Source organism: Lissotriton vulgaris, chromosome 1_1, assembly GCF_964263255.1.
Source record: "Lissotriton vulgaris chromosome 1_1, aLisVul1.2, whole genome shotgun sequence".
Lineage (NCBI taxonomy): Eukaryota > Metazoa > Chordata > Amphibia > Caudata > Salamandridae > Lissotriton > Lissotriton vulgaris.
The window spans coordinates 225,616,726-225,622,134 of record NC_141685.1 but is presented as its reverse complement, the minus strand read 5'-3'; the positions used below and the strand labels follow the sequence as shown (position 1 = coordinate 225,622,134).

General features: G+C 46.3%; 2 non-coding genes across 2 annotated transcripts; both read left to right on the top strand.

Moving 5' to 3' along the window:
* The first annotated feature begins 2,190 nt into the window (after window positions 1–2,190).
* Window positions 2,191–2,263, top strand: TRNAV-AAC (transfer RNA valine (anticodon AAC)). Its single transcript has one exon. It is a non-coding gene; the product is annotated as a tRNA-Val (tRNA).
* Window positions 2,264–3,029: 766 nt separating this feature from the next.
* Window positions 3,030–3,101, top strand: TRNAA-CGC (transfer RNA alanine (anticodon CGC)). Its single transcript has one exon. It is a non-coding gene; the product is annotated as a tRNA-Ala (tRNA).
* The last annotated feature ends 2,308 nt before the right edge of the window (window positions 3,102–5,409 follow it).

Genomic DNA, 5,409 nt, shown 5'->3' with positions numbered 1-5,409 from the left:
AGGGTGCATTCCCAGACACATTCCTCATTCTTGCCCTTCACTTTCACGCTCACTCTGCACTCACAGTGATCACAATGCACTCACACTGATAATCATGCACTCACACCATTCACCCGCTCACCCTGCACTCACAGTGATCACTCTGCACTCACAGTGCACTTGCGCTGTTCACCCTGTACCTCACCCTGCAGTCACACAAGCACACTACTCACCCTGCACTCATGTGACACTTCACTCACCTGCCCCCTCACTGCTCAATCTGCAATCGCACTCAAACAAACCCATCACTAACCATGCATTCATTTGTCCCACTCTGCACTTAAATGCATAACTAAATTCCTATGGTCACCTCACTCCCCCTGCAGTCACTGCTCTGACCCTAAACTCACACTGTTGCATCGCTCACTGTGCACTCACATGGGCACTCCTGCCACCACACAGCGCAGAGGGTTAATGTGCCTGCTACAAAGAATGTGTACCATACAGATCACAGAACTGAGTGAGTAAACTATGAGCAGTGCTATAAAAAAATGAAATGTTTGTCCGAAAGGTGCTATAGAAAGATGAGGTGCATTGATGGCGAGTGGTAGTGAGGGAATTTTTGGAGGTGGAGGAAATGGGAGAGGAGGTGCCAAAAAAGACTGTGGCACCATGTGCGACCAGTGCTGGGGCCAGCCCTGGCTGGGAGTGTTAGCCCATAGTGACGGCTTCCCCACTATGGCGGAAAAGCGTCTCCCCACAGCTTTTGAACAGTGGAAAGGAAATATAAACTGATAATAACATTAAGTTTTTATCATTTTATGTTTAGCTTGCGGGGTGGGTGGGTGGAGCTGCTCTGCTCACAGAGCAAGGCAGGGGAGGAGTGGTTTGTGCAATCCCTAGTGCACAGTGACTGTTTGGTCGGCCCTCTCTGAGCGCCCAAACATTCATGCGCACTCTCCCCTTCCGTAAAATAAACCAGAAAGAACTCCACCTGTATTAGATCAAAGGGTGCTTGTAAAGTCACTTGATACAAACGGTCTCCCTCCCAGGGGGCAATAGGTAAACACCAAGGCAAAGGATTATAAATATATAGATTTGTTTTAATCAGAATTCATTAGAAACAAAATTCAAACATTGTGAGTCATTAAATTGCAAAATACAAAATACAAACAAAATTGAATTAATAATACCCCACACAGTAAAAGAGCATTCATGCAGTCACAATCATTCTCACTCATTCATTCACAGACGTCCACCTATTACAGAGGTACATTCATTCAAGGAACCAGAAATTCTGGGGGCTGTCAAGGGGGGGTGAATACCTGGGGGTCGGATAGTAATCAAAAAAGGAGAAATGGAATAGTTGCTGGTAGATACAATGTTGTATACTCTCATTAAAGATAAAAATGCAAACTACACAGAGTTAACAAAATGCAGTGAATGTGTCACAGAAATGAATGTATAAATAAACAATAAATTCTCTCCACAATAAGTGACGATAACGACATTAGGGAAAACAGCAGATCATGTAGGTTTTGTCAAGTAGGTTCGTGGTGCCCACTCTGCCCTTCCTGCATGGAGAACATGCCCATCCCTACAGCGCTATATCATGGCGCTCAGACCAATCACAACGCTGCAATACAGCCTTGTGATTGGCTTAGAGCGGGGAACTGGGATGCCTGCTTCCTGTTCCTGAAATTGGAAGCAGGAGAGCAGGAGCAGGACCAGAGCCTCTATTGCATAATTGTCCATTTTTAAAGCCGTGGATTAAAATCAAGGCATGCTGCATGTGAAGCATGCGCTCCACCACTGAGCTACATCCCCCCTGAGCAGGCCAGTGCTTCATTCTATGAATATAATAATGAAAAGCTATAGACCCTGCCAATGATAGGGGTGGAGTATCTCAGCAAGAAGAAGGACAGAGAAAGAAAAAGATATTGCAATTCAGCTACAAAATCACCCTTCATCCTTGCCTGAAACTAGTCAGAAAAGTTGCCTCTATTTTAATTAAAAGAAAGGCTTCACTACAATGTCTTCAGCATGGAACAGCTGGCAACTGCCAGGCTATAAATATCTAGCCTGCTTTTAATACAGTAGGAAGCGGTAAATGAAAAAAAAATAACAAGGAGTAGTGGAATACAGAACTGCTACATGCACACAAAAGCCACAGCATCGTCTAATAAGGTCCTATGGAAATCTTCGACATGAGTTTCCGTAGTGTAGTGGTTATCACGTTCGCCTAACACGCGAAAGGTCCCCGGTTCGAGACCAGGCGGAAACACTTTTGTTTTTTTCTCATATTTACGCACTTTACTTTTAACATTCTATGTTGTAGGCGCGCTGCTGCGATAGCATTTCTAATCAGTTCCAATGAAACGGGCATCTTGGCACCTTCAGATGGGCGAGGTGGTGAGAGTTTGCGCGCGCGGCAGCTGCTCAATGGGCGAATCCTGCAGGGCCCAGGTCCTCGCCGCGCGTGCAGCGTGCACTGCCCTTTACATGCACTACTGCAGTAAACATGCCCACTCATCGCTCCGTGTGTAGATTGCACAAAAATGCATGCATGCAGCCATGAGTAAACCAGCACATGCATCGGCAGGTGGACTGGCACATGAACATGTGAATGCACCTGCCATATATAAACACACATGTATCTTTGCAACAGGTCGATCGATGTGTGAGAGTTGAGTTCTGTGATGATTGCACAGGGCGGGCTCTTATGCGATGCAGCGCCCGAGGGAGGGAAGTAAGGGGCTCGACCAGGCTGCCCTTCACAAGGCTGCAGGGGGCGACATCTGACAAAAGCCTGAGTTTTCATGGGGGTTACCTTTTTCCCCTGGAGAAGCGGTGAGGGTGTCGTCTGCCGACTTGAGGGGAGCGAGTTTTATCCTTTCTTTTCTCTTAATGCTCCTTTCCCCCACGCCCCCATCCTGATTGTAAAATTTCCTCATATTCCCACATTTCTTATCACTTTTCTGCGCACCAAAAGGCGTGCTCCGTGTCATTTATCCTATAATAAAGCAGCATAGTGCGACGTCATATACAGTGGGGATGTAGCTCAGTGGTAGAGCGCATGCTTCGCATGTATGAGGCCCCGGGTTCAATCCCCGGCATCTCCACATTTTTATTTAGTTTGCCCTTTTTTTAAATTTTGGACTTTGTAAAAATAAACCTCTATATAAACACAGCCTTTTCTTCACATCGTGACTAGGGCAATTTTTTGTTTCATGAGGTCTAAAGTGACATGTTACACTCAAAACACCAACAACTAAGCATTAAGAAAGTCAAAACCCCACACTTGAAGTGAGAAAACATATTGTAATCCAGGGACCCCCTCCCCCCCACTGGGTCATGACTGCTAGCCTTGAGTCCCAACCTAAGAATTGTTGATGATTTGAACCACAAACCAATAACAAGAAAAAACAGTAAAAAAAAATTAAAAAACACACATATTGACACATTTTATTTTTTGTTCACAAACATATAAATGAGAACAAAATCAAATTTTGAATTTTAATATGAATGTTGGTGCTTTTCTAAAATTCAATTGAGGCCACCCATCGTCCAATCTGTTTAATGTATGTGCACTGCTCCCACGAATCAATCCGAGGGTGGTGCCGCGTTGGCCAACGGACAGCATTAGCGAGGTAGTGCTAGCGACAGCCGTTGGCCGACTAGAGCACGGAACGGGTTAACTTTTAGTCTCCTATTTCACACTCCTTCACATTTACACAATGTCTGAAAATGTACACTTGTACATTTATTTATTTATTGCATTTGTAGAGCGCACCGTCACCTGTCAGGCATCCTGGCGCTAAAAAGTGAATGAGCTGGCCTACCTCCTTCAGGACTTCAACAACCCCTTAGATCTTAGGGAATAGCTATGTTTTTAACTTCCTTCTGAATGGCAGGAGATCATTAGTTTGTCTCAGCTCACCCGGAAGAGTGTTCCAAAGTTTCGCCGCAGCGACCTTAAAAGATCTGCCACCATCTCTGACTTTTTTGAATCTGGGGATTCTTACCAGATTTGCCCCAGAGGAGCGCAATGTACGGACAGGAGCATACCACTCAAACTTGCTCTGCAAGGAAATAGGACCAATTCCATGCAAGGCCTTGAATACCAGGCAGAGTGATTTAAACTGGATCCTTTGTTTCACAGGCAACCAGTGTAACTCTGCCAGAGCCAAAGAGGCCGAGGGCCTACTGGACCAGCCTAATGCTAGTTTAGCTGCGGTTGACTGTAACCTCGCCATCCTGGCAAGCAGGAACCTTGGGGACTCAAGGAGGAGGGTGTTGCAATAGTCAACTCTGCTAAGTATCGTGCTCCGAACTATCAGGGAGCCCGCCAGAGGTGACAACAGTGGAAGGATCTTTCGAAGGGATCGAATGATAGCCAAACAACACCATACTACCCTCGTCACATGCGTCTCCAAGGAGAGTTCACGGTCAAATGTCACCCCTAAATTACGGACTGAGTTCACCGGCTAAACCACGTTAGGGGGTCAGAGGCCCAGAAATTACTGGGCAGCCCAGAGGGGATCCTTTCTGGGGGCAAAAAAGCAACTCCGTTTTAGACGCATTGAATTGCAGCGAATTGTCCCTCAGCCACACTGTAGTGTCCCGCATACAGCTATGAAAATCGTCAAGAAAGGTTGACTGAGCTCCCTCCAAAGAAAGAATAAATTGAGTGTCATTCACGTAATTAACGATCTCAATATTATGACGCTTAATGACACTCAACAGAGGTTTCAAGTAGATGTTGAACAAAATGGGGCTGATGGCCGAGCCCTGTGGAAGACCATGGGAGACACTTGAAAACTCAGATTGAAAAGAGGAGTGGGAGACTGCCTGCTGCCTGCCTGACAGAAATGATTGGAACCACCTCAGGACACAGCCCTTCACTCCCACCTCCTCGAGTCGTCTCAACAAGATACCATGGTTAACCGTGTCGAAGGCAGCAGACAGGTCAAGCAGGATAAGTACGGCTGCCTGCCCCCTGTCTGCCCACCTCCGGAGTACGTCCATCACGGTAACCAGAGCTGTTTCTGTACTATGGGCTGGTCTAAACCCAAATTGTTCCACCTCCAGGAGCTTAGCTTGTTCTAAAAATTTAGACAACATGTTGCTCACCACCCGTTCAACAATTTTAGCGGGGAAAGGAAGGAGAGAGATGGGTCTAAAATTTTTAGGACACTTAGGATCGAGAGAAGGCTTTTTAAGCAAAGGTGTCACCAATGCCTGCTTCCACTGTGAAGGCACCACCCCCTCAGTGAGGGACTAGTTGCAAATCAAGCGAACCGTGGGGAACAGAACTGCCCTAAATTCTTTCCAGATCTTACATGGCAGTGGGTCCAGAGGAGAGCCAGATGCGATACCCTCAGCGAGACTCCAAATTTCCTCAGGTTCCAGTGTAGGAAACTCAGAAAG